The sequence below is a fragment of the Heliangelus exortis genome, chromosome 6, assembly GCF_036169615.1.
Source record: "Heliangelus exortis chromosome 6, bHelExo1.hap1, whole genome shotgun sequence".
NCBI classification, from domain to species: domain Eukaryota; kingdom Metazoa; phylum Chordata; class Aves; order Apodiformes; family Trochilidae; genus Heliangelus; species Heliangelus exortis.
Genome location: NC_092427.1, coordinates 38,934,585 through 38,950,783, shown reverse-complemented (window position 1 = coordinate 38,950,783; position 16,199 = coordinate 38,934,585). Strand labels below are relative to the sequence as shown.

Here is a 16,199-nt window from a genome sequence, read left to right as displayed (position 1 = left end):
TAGGACGTCAGCTAAAAACCAACCCCTTCCACAAGATCCTCATAACCCCCGACTTGCCTGCTCACCTTCTCCTTCCACACGTCATGGCCACCATCGCTTCTGGCTCCTGAAATACCAGGAGACACAAAATTCCTGTTCTGCTTGTGAGATCGAGCCTCCTCGTTACCATCCCGTCTCACCTCCAGCGCTCTTCCCCCTCCAAAGGTGGCACGCGCAGCACCTGCAAAAACAAAGGGAAACCCTTAACCGAGTCGACGTAAAATCTCTGGATGAGCCAGCCCGCAACCATCTCACCTTCTCCGGCCGCTCCTCAATGCATGGCTTTGTGTGGCACCTGCAAAAGTCAAAGGAAAAGCACGTGCCAAGATACTGCCTAAAACAACAGGCAGCCCACACCAGCCTTTGCTCAGAAAACTTCCAAATCCCGTCTGCAACAACTCCCAACCTCAGCACTTCAGTTCAGTCCCTCAACTTATCTTCCTGAGGGATGGTGGTTTTCGATCTATGTCCAGCAAAACACCACGCTGTCTGAGGGGCATGTTCCTCTTCATCACCTGCAGACGCTAAAAGACGAAAATCAGAAACAGTGTCAACAATAAGGTGCACTTCAGCCATCAACCACCGTTTATACGACACCCACCACCTCAAAAGAGCCCCACCCAGTTCCACTCACCTCCTTGATCCAGAGCTGAATGCTGTGTCCACCACTGCTTTGGGCACCTAAAAGACCGAGAGAAAGAGTTACTGTTCTGCTGATCAGCAGCCACCAGCTCCATGAACCCACTCTCTACCACCCCAGCTCACCTTCAATGCTCATCCCGTTCCAAAGGTGGCACTCACAGCACCTGAAACACAAGGGAAACCTTTAACAGAGTTGACGTTAACACGTGGCTGACCGAGCCCAGACATCTCACCTTCTCCCACTGTTCCTTAAGACATGGCTTTGTCACTCCAGCACTGTGTGTGACACCTGCGAAAGTCAAAGCAAAAGGCACACGCTGAGATATTGTCCCCAACAACAGGCAGCCCACTGTGATGTCCACCTCCTGCTCCTTTACCTCGGCTTCTCACCCATCTGCCTGCCATCTCTTTGGGGTGCCAAAACAGGGTTAGGAGTGCACCTGAAAAAAACCACAAACAACAAGGGATGTTCATGACCAGCCAATAATACAACACCTGAGAATAACTGCTCCTCCAGCCCACCAGCCTTTGCTCACCTTGCCACAGCCACCTCTGGTGCCCGTATCCCGCTTCGCTCGCCGCCTCCGCCTTCAAAACGACAACAAACCATAATGCGGTGGAACAGCCAAAGGAGGCACCTTCCCACCAACTGCACACCCTGACCAACCTTTGGATGGCGGCCTCCTCTCCTCCTCCATCTGTTTCTTGATGGTCATTGACACGTGGGATCTGAAAAACAAGATTATGCAAATCACTGGGAAGCTGCTCAGCACCGAGTCGGTCAGTTAATGGCGCTTCCCATGGCCCCTGATCCTACACAGCAGGCAGGGCAGCTCCAAGCCAAACACTCACAGGCACAGACTGACCAAAGACACAGCCATGTGAGTCACGAGACTTGACCTCAAGATAAAACTCGCAGCAAGAAGAGGGACTCTGGAATCCAAGACTTTTGGGCAAAAAGACCTACATAAGACCTACATCTGCAAAGCGAGGGAACGAAGCGACGGATCCCCGAGAAGCCGCCTTCAAGACCTGAGAACGCAAGGATGGGGGGAATGAGTCCCCCTCAGGGAAACTGGGTGGACAGAGATCAGATGACAATGCAATTGAGAATGACATTGCAGAAGACAACCATCAAGAAACATCCAAGTCAAGAGACCGATCTGCAATTTAGACTCGTCGTGCGGAATAACACGCTGCTGATCAGCACCCTGCTGATCAGGAAAGGCTTTCCAGGGAGGATGCCCAAGATGAAGGACTCGCTCTGCGAGGGCACAGAGGACCATCAAGGCCTGAGGAAGCTCTAAGACAACAAAGACTGACAACATAAAACACACAATCCCACACACCAAGGCTGGAGCTGCCCTGCCCATGCTGGAATCATACTGGAAAGTAACCTGTTCCCTTCACCGACCCAAAGGGGGCTGCTCTCAGACAACCCTCTTCCCTACACTAACTTCAAAACACCACCTGCAATTCCCAGCCTCGACTCCTCTGCTCAGCCCCTCCCCACCCACCCCTGGGCCCTCAACTTATCTTCAAGAGCGAGAGCAGCACAAAGCCATGGTCAGTAATGAAAACCACATTGTTTGACAGGGATGTGCTTCCAGTCGCACAGTTCCTCTTCATCCCCTATACGTAAAAAAGGAAAAAACACAACCCGCAGATCACAAACAGCGCTGGCACAAGTCCCACCTAAGCCAACACACACTACTTCTGCTGCACTCACCTCCTCACAGAAGCCCCGTGGTATACCACGCACCTTCTCCTTCCAGAGTTGAACGCTATCGCCACCATTGCTTGGGGCGCCTGAAACACCAAGAGAAACAGTTCCTGTTCTGCTGATCAGAAGTCACCAGCCCCATGAACCCCTCGCTACCAACTCAACTCAACTTCAACGCTCATCCGGTTCCAAAGGTGGCACGCGCAGCGCCTGCAAAAACAAAAGGAAATGTTTAAGTGACTTGATGTAAAATACATGGCTGACCCAGCCCACCACCATCTCACCTTCTCCAACCCCTCCTAAATGTGTGTCTTTGTCCCTACAAGGATGGTTGTGGCACCTGCAAAAGTCAAAGCAAAAGGCACATGCTGAGGTAGTGCCTCCAACTACAGGCAGCCCTCTGTGATGTCCACCTCCTGCCCCTTTACCTCAGCCTCTCACCCATCTGCCTGCCATCCTCGTGGGGTGCCAAAAGTAGGTTTGGAGGACACCTGGAAAACACAAAAAACAGGGGATACCAATGCCTTCAACGATAATAAAACACCTGAGAAATAACTGCTCCTCCAGCCCACCAGCCTTTGCTCACCTTGCCAGAGCCACCTCGGGAACAGATTTTCTGCTTCCTTGGCTGCTCTCACCTGCAAAAGGACAAACAAACCATAATGCAGTCAGGTAGCCAGGAGAGGGACCTTCACTCCAACACCGACTAACCTTTGGATGGTGCTCTTCTCTCCTCCTGCTCTTTCATGTACATCCTTGTCACATGGGATCTGAAAAACGGTGATACACAAGTCACTGGAATACTGCTCAATAGATGAACTATTCAGTTATGGCTCTTCCAGCAAACTCTGGGAAGAGCAGCTCCAAGCCAAACACTCAGACCAACTCCAGACACAGCCCTGCAAATCACGAGACGTGATCTCAAGAGAACACCAAGCAAAAAGAATATCTCTGGGATCCAAGACTGTTGGGCAAGAAGACCTACAGCAATGCAACTGCAAAACAAGGGGCTGAATCAAGGGATGCCAAAGAACCCGGGCTTCAAGACCTGATGACACGAGGATGCGGGGAATAAAGTCCCATTCTTGGAAAATCCATGACCAGAGATGATGCTGATGCAGGTGGCGATGATGTTTCAGAAGATGACCATCAGGAAGCTTCCCAGATCAAAGACCTATCAACACTTCAAACTTGTCACACAAGAAGAAGATGCTGCTGACTAGGACTGTGCTGATGAGTAAAGGCCTTGCAGGGATGATGGTCAAGATGTGGGACCTGCTCCGAGAGGACATCAAGACCTGAGGAAGCTTTAAGACAAACACATACAACACAAACTACACACCACCACACACCAAGGCTGGAGCTGCCCTGCCCACACTGGCATCACATCAGAAATTAACCCACTTCCTTCATCTGACCAAAGGAGGCTGCTCCCAGACTGCCCTCTCCCCTACACTAACTTCAAAACCCCTTCCACAACTCCCACCAGCCTTGACCCCTCTACACCACTGGTCCCTCAACTTATCTTTCAGAGGACTGACACTCCAAAGTCGTGGTTAGCCAGGAAAAGAGACAGGAGCAGCCTAGGATAATCCTCAACTTGCAAGGTTCCCCTTTGCCACCTGCATTAAAAAAAAAAAAAGTCACACCACAACACCAAAACAAGCAAACAAAAAAACTCCACACACATAACCACAACACCAAAACACCTACCAGAATATTCAGCAATAAGTGCAACATCGGCCAGCCCCACTCCCTTCCAAATGTCCCAGCTTCGCAGAAGAGCCCTGCAAGGTCCCACTCGCCCACGCTTTCCAGAGTTGGACGCTGTAGGCATCGTCATTCAGGGCAACTAAAAGGCACAAAACTATCGTTGTGCTTGAGAGAAGACACCAGCTCCACAAGCCCTGCACTACCACCTCACCTTCAGTGCTCATTCAGTTCCTGGAACTTGCTAGCATCATGCCAGGGAGGGACAGGCTCCCTTCAACCACCCAAAGGGCACCGCTTCTGGACAGCTCGCTCCCCTACAGTAACTTTAAAACCCAAGCCGGCGATTCCTAACCTTGACCCCTCTACGCAGACCCTCCCCAACCATCCTCCCTTTCTCTTACCTTTCAAACGGCTGGGGCTCTGAAGCACTCTACAGAAAAGTAACCCACATCGGCTGACGGGGATCTTCCCAAAACCACAACGTTCCTCCTCGGCATCTGCAATAACAAACGGCACTGCCACCTGAAATAGGACGTCAGCTAAAAACCAACCCCTTCCACAAGATCCTCATAACCCCCGACTTGCCTGCTCACCTTCTCCTTCCACACGTCATGGCCACCATCGCTTCTGGCTCCTGAAATACCAGGAGACACAAAATTCCTGTTCTGCTTGTGAGATCGAGCCTCCTCGTTACCATCCCGTCTCACCTCCAGCGCTCTTCCCCCTCCAAAGGTGGCACGCGCAGCACCTGCAAAAACAAAGGGAAACCCTTAACCGAGTCGACGTAAAATCTCTGGATGAGCCAGCCCGCAACCATCTCACCTTCTCCGGCCGCTCCTCAATGCATGGCTTTGTGTGGCACCTGCAAAAGTCAAAGGAAAAGCACGTGCCAAGATACTGCCTAAAACAACAGGCAGCCCACACCAGCCTTTGCTCAGAAAACTTCCAAATCCCGTCTGCAACAACTCCCAACCTCAGCACTTCAGTTCAGTCCCTCAACTTATCTTCCTGAGGGATGGTGGTTTTCGATCTATGTCCAGCAAAACACCACGCTGTCTGAGGGGCATGTTCCTCTTCATCACCTGCAGACGCTAAAAGACGAAAATCAGAAACAGTGTCAACAATAAGGTGCACTTCAGCCATCAACCACCGTTTATACGACACCCACCACCTCAAAAGAGCCCCACCCAGTTCCACTCACCTCCTTGATCCAGAGCTGAATGCTGTGTCCACCACTGCTTTGGGCACCTAAAAGACCGAGAGAAAGAGTTACTGTTCTGCTGATCAGCAGCCACCAGCTCCATGAACCCACTCTCTACCACCCCAGCTCACCTTCAATGCTCATCCCGTTCCAAAGGTGGCACTCACAGCACCTGAAACACAAGGGAAACCTTTAACAGAGTTGACGTTAACACGTGGCTGACCGAGCCCAGACATCTCACCTTCTCCCACTGTTCCTTAAGACATGGCTTTGTCACTCCAGCACTGTGTGTGACACCTGCGAAAGTCAAAGCAAAAGGCACACGCTGAGATATTGTCCCCAACAACAGGCAGCCCACTGTGATGTCCACCTCCTGCTCCTTTACCTCGGCTTCTCACCCATCTGCCTGCCATCTCTTTGGGGTGCCAAAACAGGGTTAGGAGTGCACCTGAAAAAAACCACAAACAACAAGGGATGTTCATGACCAGCCAATAATACAACACCTGAGAATAACTGCTCCTCCAGCCCACCAGCCTTTGCTCACCTTGCCACAGCCACCTCTGGTGCCCGTATCCCGCTTCGCTCGCCGCCTCCGCCTTCAAAACGACAACAAACCATAATGCGGTGGAACAGCCAAAGGAGGCACCTTCCCACCAACTGCACACCCTGACCAACCTTTGGATGGCGGCCTCCTCTCCTCCTCCATCTGTTTCTTGATGGTCATTGACACGTGGGATCTGAAAAACAAGATTATGCAAATCACTGGGAAGCTGCTCAGCACCGAGTCGGTCAGTTAATGGCGCTTCCCATGGCCCCTGATCCTACACAGCAGGCAGGGCAGCTCCAAGCCAAACACTCACAGGCACAGACTGACCAAAGACACAGCCATGTGAGTCACGAGACTTGACCTCAAGATAAAACTCGCAGCAAGAAGAGGGACTCTGGAATCCAAGACTTTTGGGCAAAAAGACCTATATAAGACCTACATAAGACCTGCATCTGCAAAGCGAGGGAATGAAGCGACGGATCCCCGAGAAGCCGCCTTCAAGACCTGAGGACGCAAGGATGCGGGGACCGAGTCCCCCTCAGGGAAACTGGGTGGACAGAGATCAGATGACAATGCAATTGAGAATGACATTGCAGAAGACAACCATCAAGAAACATCCAAGTCAAGAGACCGATCTGCAATTTAGACTCGTCGTGCGGAATAACACGCTGCTGATCAGCACCCTGCTGATCAGGAAAGGCTTTCCAGGGAGGATGCCCAAGATGAAGGACTCGCTCTGCGAGGGCACAGAGGACCATCAAGGCCTGAGGAAGCTCTAAGACAACAAAGACTGACAACATAAAACACATAATCCCACACACCAAGGCTGAAGCTGCCCTGCCCATGCTGGAATCATACTGGAAAGTAACATGTTCCCTTCACCCACCCAAAGGGGGCTGCTCCCAGACAACCCTCTCCCCTACACTAACTTCAAAACACCATCTGCGATTCCCAACCTCAACTCCTCTGCTCAGCCCCTCCCACCCATGCCTGGGCCCTCAACTTATCTTTCAGAGAACTGGCACTCCAAAGCCACAGTTAGCCCGGAAAAAAAAAAACCAGGAGCAGCTCAGGATAATCCTCAACTCGCTAGGTTCCCCTTCACCACCTGCATTTAAAAAAATAAAAAATAAATAATAAAAACAATCACACCACAACACCAAAAAGACGTACCAAACCCCCCCCCCCCACACACACACACACACATAACCACTGTCGCCACAAACCACAACACCAAAATGTTGTGGAATGTTAGAGAGGTTTGGAGAACGTTGGAGAATATTCAGGAATATCCTCCAACATTCTCCAAACCTCTCTAACATTCCACAACACCCAAACACCTACCAGAATATTCAGCAATAAGTGCAACATCGGCCAGCCCCACTCCCTTCCAAATGTCCCAGCTTCGCAGAAGAGCCCTGCAAGGTCCCACTCGCCCACGCTTTCCAGAGTTGGACGCTGTAGGCATCGTCATTCAGGGCAACTAAAAGGCACAAAACTATCGTTGTGCTTGAGAGAAGACACCAGCTCCACAAGCCCTGCACTACCACCTCACCTTCAGTGCTCATTCAGTTCCTGGAACTTGCTAGCATCATGCCAGGGAGGGACAGGCTCCCATCAACCACCCAAAGGGCACCGCTTCTGGACAGCTCGCTCCACTACAGTAACTTTAAAACCCAAGCCAGCGATTCCTAACCTTGACCCCTCCACGCAGACCCTCCCCAACCATCCTCTCTTTCTCTTACCTTTCAAACGGCTGGGGCTCTGAAGCACTCTACAGAAAAGTAACCCACATCGGCTGACGGGGATCTTCCCAAAACCACAACGTTCCTCCTCGGCATCTGCAATAACAAACGGCACTGCCACCAGAAATCGGATGTCAGCTAAATACCAACCCCTTCCACAAGATCCTCATAACCCCCGACTTGCCTGCTCACCTTCTCCTTCCACACGTCATGGCCACCATCGCTTCTGGCTCCTGAAATGCCAGGAGACACAAAATTCCTGTTCTGCTTGTGAGATCAAGCCTCCTCGTTACCATCCCGTCTCACCTCCAGCGCTCTTCCCCCTCCAAAGGTGGCACGCGCAGCACCTGCAAAAACAAAGGGAAACACTTAACCGAGTCGACGTAAAATCTCTGGATGAGCCAGCCCGCAACCGTCTCACCTTCTCCGGCCGCTCCTCAATGCATGGCTTTGTGTGGCACCTGCAAAAGTCAAAGGAAAAGCACGTGCCAAGATACTGCCTAAAACAACAGGAAACCTACTGTGATATCCACCTCCCGCTTGCTCTGTTACCTTGGCCCCTCGCCCATCTGCCTGCCAGCCTTATTGGGTGCCAAAATGAGGTTTGGAGTGCTCCCGAAAAACACAAAAAAATAGGGGATACCAATGCCTTCCACAGCAATACAACATCTGAGAAATAACTGCTCCTGCAGCCCACCAACCTTTGATCTACGGAATGCTGCTCAACACATGGACAATTCCTCTGAGACTCTTCCAAGGGCCCTTGACCCTACAATGTGGGCAGGACAGCTCCAAACCAAACTCTCAATGCTTAGGCCAAGCCAATACACAGCGCTGCAAACCACAAGACTCAAACTCAAGAGGAAACTCACAGTAAGATGAGTGATTCCAGGATCCAAGACAGCTGGGCGGGAAGACATCCAGGGATGCAACAGTGATCCATTGTGGCCCCCAAGAGTGTCGAAGGACATCGCCTTTTAAAGAAGCTACTTTCTAAGCTTAGATGACAGGTAAATGAGAAGCCTGGATTCGAGACCTAAGGACACAGGGAACCAGTTTAAGAAAATCCACAATTAGAGATGCTGATGCAGTTAGGAAGAACATGCCAGAAGACAACCTTTGAGAAAGCTACGATACACAAGACTGTTCCATGTTGTGAATTTGTTATGCAAGACAAAGCATCACTCAATATGCTGATAAGGTGTTTCAGACCCTAGGGATGGTGCCCAAGGTGCAAGACTTGCTCTGTGAGCACAACGAGGACACTAAGGCCGTAGAAAGCTGTAAGACAACAAAGAAACAGCAGAAACTACACACCAAAACACAGAAAGGCTGGAGCTGCCCTGCCCACGTTTGCATCGTGTTGGAATCTAACCTGGTCCCTTCACCTGACCAAAGGGGGGCTGCTCCTAGACAGCCTTCTCCCCTACACTAACTTCCAACCCCCTCCCTGCAATTCTCAACTTTCCCCCTCCCTGCCCAGTCCTTCCTCACACCTGGTTCCTCTTATCTTTAGGGGGGTTGGCACCCAAAGCCATGGTCAACAAGGAGAAGCTACGTCAGGGGGCTAGGATGTTCCTGTAGCCACAGGGTTCCTCTTCATCATATGCCATGAAAAAATTCCAGCCAACAGTACCACCAGCAAGTCCCACATCAGTAAACACTGACCTCTCAAAGAACGCTGAACTCCTCCAAAGAGCCCCTGGGTGTTCCCCTTTACCTCTCATTCTAGAGTTGAACACTGCAGGCATTACCACTTGGGGAACCAAAAAATACCAAGACGGAGCAAACAACCACTGCACCAGCCAAAAGCCCCCCAGCCCTCCTCCTCTTACCTGGAAGAGCTCCAAGCACAACACAACAGCAAAGCAGACTGAACCCTTGAGTAGAGGTGCAGGCTTATATACCCCAGGGCCCCTCCCCAGAGTCCTTTGGGAAAGCCCCCTCATCAAGCTGACTGGCCACACCTGGGGCTAACCCCAGCCCCAGCTGGAGCCCATGAGAGAACATCATCTCCTGCTCCTGCCACAGCTGGAAGTTTCAGTCCCCAGGGGCTGCCAACAACCCACAACCACAGCCCCCCACACCTACTCCCCCTAGGGCACTCTGAAGGCAGGAAAAAGGTTTCATTTAGGCTTCTCAAAAATCCCAGCAGAGTTGGGGACAAGGCTCAGAGCCAGAGAAAGAGGGAAAAGGTGAGAGAGAGAGAGAGAGAGAGAGAGAGAAGACAGAGAAAGACAGAGAAAGAGAGAAAAGAAAGAGAGAAAAGAAAGGGAGAAAAGAAAGGGAGAAAAGAGAGAAAGAGAGAAAGAAAGAGAGAGAGAAAGAGAGTAAGAAAAAGAAGAGAGAGAGAGAGAAAGAGAAAGAGAGAAAGAGAGAGAGAAAGAGAGTAAAAAAAGAAAGAGAGAGAGAGAGAAAGAGAGAGAGGAGAGAGAGAGAGAGAAAGAGAAAGAGAGAGAAAGAGAGAAAGAGAGAAAGAGAGAAAGAAAGAGAGAGAAAAAAGAGAAAGAAAGAGAAAAAAGAGAGAAAGAAAGAGAGAAAGAAAGAAAGAAAGAGAGAAAGAGAGAAAGAGAAAGAGAGAGAAAGAGAGAAAGAGAGAAAGAGAGAAAGAGAGAGAAAGAGAAAGAGAAAGAGAGAAAAGAGAGAAAGAGAGAGAAAGAGAGAAAGAGAGAAAGAGAGAGAAAGAGAGAAAGAGAGAAAAGAGAGAAAGAGAGAGAAAGAGAGAAAGAGAGAAAGAGAGAAAGAGAGAAAGAGAGAGAAAGAGAGAAAGAGAGAAGAAAGAAAGAAAGAAAGAAAGAAAGAAAAGAAAGAAAGAAAGAAAGAAAGAAAAGAAGAAAGAAAGAAAGAAAGAAAGAAAGAAAGAAAGAAAGAAAGAAAGAAAGAAAGAAAGAAAGAAAGAAAGAAAGAAAAGAAAGAAAGGAAGGAGGAAGGCAGGAAGGCAGACCACCTGGGAAAAAAGAAGGCCACACCCATGTCGCAATGAAGGACGAGGAGACTGTTTGATGCAAACAAAATTCCATTTATTGATGAGAGTTGACGACATTAGTTATTAGTTATCTAATTAGTTATTAGTTAACTAAGACATTAGTCTTAGTTATCTATTAACGTAATGTGTTACTAGCTGATTGGTTAACACGTTTCTAGCCGATTGGTTGTACTATTACCAATCATTATTTGGAAATCTATATGCTTATCAGACTGATGCAACCAAGTTTCACAGCCTCTTAGTTCCTTTTTCTTGGAGGTTTCGTGTTATTTTACACGGTCCCTGCCCATGTTTTATGTCGCAATTGTTCCATGGTCGGCAGTTGTTCTGTGCTAACGACGCGTGACTCCACATCTCCCCCTTTCTGTTGCACTACAGAAACCCTTGTTATAGCCTTATCAATCATCTTTTGAATACATTGAAAAATACAAGGTAATAGCAAAAGCAAAATTAAAACAACAATACACACATAACAAAAGGCTTTCACAAGACTTCAAATCCATCCTGTCAAACCCCATCCCGAAAAGATTTCATCCAGCCAGTCCCATTTGTCTTCCATCCGCAGCTTTGTCACTCCATCTCGTATCTGCTGTATGCTGGCATGTATGGATTCAGAATGGTCAGACAAGTTCATGCAGCACATTCCCTCGAAGTCTTCACAGCTATGTCCTTGGGCTAAAAGTAAAAAATCTAAAGCAGCGCGGTTTTGTAGCGTAGCGTGTCTAATACTATCCACGTCCATCAATAAACCTGATAATGCTGTACTAGTGGCATTGCTTTGTTTTGCAAGCCAACATCCTAACTTATTCAAAGTTCCTAATGCTTTGCTTGCAGCCGCGCCCGGCAGAAATAATGATGCAGCCACAATTTCACCTGTATTCCAAAAGCTTATATCATCATTACATTGTGAAGTAAATGCATGTATGCTCCGTTTAGCTCTTAATTTGGAAAGGGATTGATATTTCTTACGCCATTGAAGTATAGTGGTATCATTAGGGGTGAGCATTGTCAATCTCCCAATAGTGCATGGCCCCCCTTTTATATGTGAAGGAATGGTAGGCCATGCTCTATCACCACAGATCAGAAATGTGCCAGGAGGTAAACTCAGACTTGTTAGATGATTTAGATTTGTTTGGCGTACTATAGTTAGACCACGTGGATGCATTTTAAAAAATTGCATGCATTGGTGATACATCCCATGCTTTAGATTTATTTTTTCCTGTGTAATCAAATGTAAGACAATAGTCCATTTTTATTGATCCTAATATTTCTAATTCTTGTGGCTCCAGGGTTGTTTGGGATAAACAGGGGGTCCAGCCATCCCAATTATCCACACAACCCTTATCTTTTGCAATCGCCTGTGCTGCCCGCGGGATTGGCCATTGGTCTATGGGAACACCCGCCAGGCATGTAGAAAATGGGTTCTGCGGTGTGACTGTGGCTAAGCAAAGTGATTGCAAACCTGTAGTATTTGCTAATGTGATCCAAACATTCTCCTTAGGCAATGTAAACATATCAACTCCCAGTCTAATACTCCATACACACAGAATTAATACAGCAAAATGTCGCATAACGTTGTAGGTCCTGCGAAAGCTATTCCGATGACTTTTCTCTAAAAGGACATATGTTCCTCGCCGGATACCACTCAGGTCCTGTTTCTGTGGAGACACAAGCATAACCCCTTCCCCAAGTGAGTAAGGGAAATGGACCTTCTACTTTCCCAGACTCCAGGTTACGTACTAGTACTGGAGGCCTTTCCTGGAATTTAAAAAGATGATTACTTGAAAAATGTTTTGCAATCGGTGGGGAGTTTTCTGCAAAGCAGTTCAAAAAATTAAAAGTATATATAGCTTTTTGTAATCTTTCTTCTGGCGTGGCTATCATTCCTCCTCCCCCTGTTTTACTAGAAGTGCTTTGAGCGTTTGATGGGAGCGTTCAACAATAGACTGACCTGTAGGAGAATGTGGGATACCAGTAACATGGCGTATTCCCCATTCTGCAAAAAAGAGTTTAAGTAGCTGAGAAGAATAGGCAGGGCCATTGTCTGTTTTAATTGTTTGAGGCACTCCCAAGGATCCAAATGCTTTTAAGAAATGTTTTTTCGCATCCTTGGCTTTCTCTCCTGTATGACACGAGGCATGTATAGCTCCTGAAAATGTGCCAATAGAGGAGTGAATATATTTAAGATGACCAAATTCAGAAAAATGAGTAACATCTGTTTGCCACAATTCAAGGCTTTGTAAGCCTCTAGGGTTAACTCCTCCAGCTGTAAGGTGTGGTGCAAAGTGTTGACAATCTGGGCAGGCCGAGAAAATATTGGCTGCTTGTTGGGTAGTTAAGCCAAATTGTCTTCTGAGTCCTTTTGCATTAGTGTGAAAAAACATGTGACTTAAACGGGCCTGTTCAAAGTAACTCGGGAGAAAAGAACCAGCATCGTTAAAAGATCAGCCGTTCTATTTCCTTCAGCAATAAAACCTGGAAGGGCTGTATGTGATCTTACATGCATTACAAAAAAGGCATGCTGCCGTTTATTAATGAGAGTGATTAAAGTTCTAAGAAGAGTATGCAACTGTAGGTTTGAAATCTCTCTAAGAGCAGAGGCTTCTGCTCTCATTACAATGCCTGCAACATAGGCAGAGTCTGTGATGAGATTAAAAGGTTGATTGCTAAAAAGGGAAAAAGCTCTTGTAACAGCAGCCAGCTCAACAATTTGAGGGGAACCTGGATGAAAGGTAACGTCAGACTGCCAATCGCTCGTTTCAGGATGTTTCCAAACGATTACGGCTTTGTGTGATGCACCTGAGCCATCTGTAAAGAGGGTAATAGCATTTAGCAGTTTCTCACTTCTTTTTGGAACTTCTGTGTGAGAAAAATACAAGTGAAACAGCTTATGTGGTGGGAAGTGGTTTGAAAATTGTTCTGCAAATCCTTATATTGCAATCTGGAAAGGAAGCGAGTTCTGTATAAGAAAAGAAAGATACGAATCAGTAACAGGCATATAGATAACAGAAAAGGTTTTTCCTGAGAGTTAAAATTCGCTCCCTCGCTTTCATAATTATCTGAGAAAACATTTCTGGGCGTTGCAAAATCGTTTTAGATGATTGACTTGGCGAGAAAATCCATTCTAATATTAACAAAGGGTCCATCAGCATGTTGTCCCATTGAAAAATCACCCCTGTAAATTTAGCACCACCTTCAAAAAGTATCAATTGGAGAGACAATTCAGGGTCCCATCGAAAGGCCTGCCGTTGACTAATAGCTTTACAAACATTTTCTAATGCTGCCTCTGCTGAGGGTGTTAAATGCCAGGGTGCAAGTAAATCTGTATCTCCTTTCAAGAGATCAAACAAAGGGGCCAGATCAGAATTGGAAATTCCAAGAAGGGGTCGTAGCCAATTTATGGACCCTAAAAGTTTCTGAACATCATGTAATGTTGCAATTTGGGTATCCAAATGTAATATTTGGGGAATTATAGAATGATTAGTATTAGGAATTATTTTATATTAGAATTAGGAATTATTTTCCACCCCAAATAATTCCAAGGGGATTGTTTTTGAATTTTTTCTGGAGAAACCTTCAAACCTGCCTGTTCTATGGCCTTTAGTACTGCTTTGATTGCCTTCTGCAATTCATCATCAGCAGGTGCAGCAATAAGTAAATCATCCATATAATGATACAACACCACAGTAGGAAATTCAAGGCGTACAGGGGCCAATATCCTGGCCACATACCACTGGCAAATTGTGGGGCTATTTTTCATGCCCTGGGGTAGTACCATCCAATGATAACGCCTAAGTGGTGCCCCCATGCTTATGCTAGGTATGGAAAAGGCAAATTTAGGGGCATCATCAGGATGTAAGGGAATATCAAAAAAGCAATCTTTTAAGTCAATTACAATCAAATTCCATTCCCGTGGAATCATTGTTGGCGAGGGGAGGCCTGGTTGTAAGGCTCCCATCGGTTCCATTACTGCATTAACTTTTTGGAAATCATGTATCAAACGCCAACCCCCTGATTTTTTCTGTTTTACAAAAACAGGGGTATTCCTTGGGCTAAAAGTCAGAACTAAATGTCCCTTTTCCAATTGAATTTGTACCAAATGTTCTAGGGCACTAAGCTTTTCTTCTGACAAGGGCCACTGGTTGACCCATACTGGGTCTTGTGTCGTCCACGTTAACCGGGGAATTTCACGCCCTTCATCAGTGGCCCTTGTTAAAAAAGCATCTCCAAATGTAGCCCCCATTGTGACAAGACGTCCCTTCCCCACAAGTTTAATGGTACTGGCAACACAAAAGGCCGGACAGTAGCCACTCTATTTTCCGGACCAACAATTTGCACATTATCTTCACTTTGATAGCTGTTACCTACTCCCCCTATCCCTGCTAATGGTTGGGCCGTACAGGTCAGTTTCCACAATGCAGCCATTTAGCTTGAGAAATCACTGTTACATCCGCCCCCATATCAATAAGCCCTGTTAACAAAACCTGTTGACTCCCTTTTTTAAGTTTACATTGTTTCAATGGTCTGTCTTTAGAGATCATTTGTGTCCAATAAATTTGCGGATGACCTGTGGATCCAAAAGCCCCTTGTCGAGTAAAATCAGAGGGACAAACTTCAGTATTTAAGGGTAGTAAAACCAATTGCGCGATTCTACTACCAGTGGGTATTGTGCAGGGTGGTGTAGGTGTCCAAGTCATTATTTTTACTTCTAACGCATCATTATCAACAACTCCAGGTAAAATAAAAAGACCATTAAAAGTAGTTGATGACCGTCCTATGATAAGGGCCATAGTACTGGAGGGAAGCGGTCCTTGAAATAAAGTATCTACCAAGTGTACAGAAGAATCGGCTAAAATCACTGTGTGCCAGGTTGGCAAATCCAATCCGGCGCTGCCTGCTGTTGCCCGTTCAAGACTGGTATTGCTTGTTGTTGTCCGGTAAGGGTCGGATATAGTTGCATTGGCGGAGCTTGATATGGCTGAGGAGTTTGTATCTGGGCTGGCGAGGCTTGATGCGGCTGAGAAATTTGTGTCTGAGCGCGGCGCCGTCCCGCGCTCTGGTGCCAGTTTCCCTGTTGTTGAATTGGTTGTCCCTGCTTGTCAAATTTAGAACGACACTGGTTCGCAAAATGTCGTCCCTTCTGACATTTATTACAGACAGGTATATTCTGCAGACTCTTCTGTTTCTGACAGTTTTTTCTCAAATGGCCTGCTTGGCCGCACCCATAACAAATTAGACCATTCTCAGTTCCCTGTCCCGGTCCTTGCATTGCAGCAAAGGCGGCTGCCGTTGTTTCATATTTATGTTCAGGGGTCCCGAAATGATTACATGCTTCCATCATTTCCACCAAGGTGGGGTTTGATTTTGGCAATGATTTAAGAAGTTTCTTACAGTCACTGTTAGTGTTTTCAACAGCCAATTTAAGTAATAGAAAATTTCTGGCATCTGTGTTATCTACTTGTTTTTCCAGTGCCTGTTGCAATATTGATATGAATTCCATGTAGGATTTCTTTCGGCCCCTGTATTATGCTTGTAATGGCTTTCTGTGGTTTGTTGGCATCTGGAATCTTTAAAAAAAGCTCTCTTTGCCTCCTGGGTGGTAT

General features: G+C 47.2%; 2 long non-coding RNA genes across 2 annotated transcripts; both read right to left on the bottom strand.

Annotated features, from left to right (window-relative positions):
* Positions 1 to 2,201: 2,201 nt before the first annotated feature.
* LOC139797305 (uncharacterized) lies at positions 2,202 to 4,026 on the bottom strand. The gene is made up of 5 exons (XR_011726407.1): positions 3,116 to 4,026; positions 2,833 to 2,895; positions 2,689 to 2,744; positions 2,411 to 2,614; positions 2,202 to 2,313 (listed from the first exon to the last, which is right to left on the bottom strand). It is a non-coding gene; the product is annotated as an uncharacterized lncRNA (long non-coding RNA).
* Positions 4,027 to 6,860: 2,834 nt separating this feature from the next.
* LOC139797304 (uncharacterized) lies at positions 6,861 to 7,681 on the bottom strand. Its single transcript, XR_011726406.1, has 3 exons — positions 7,611 to 7,681; positions 7,210 to 7,348; positions 6,861 to 6,973 (listed from the first exon to the last, which is right to left on the bottom strand). It is a non-coding gene; the product is annotated as an uncharacterized lncRNA (long non-coding RNA).
* Positions 7,682 to 16,199: the final 8,518 nt, after the last annotated feature.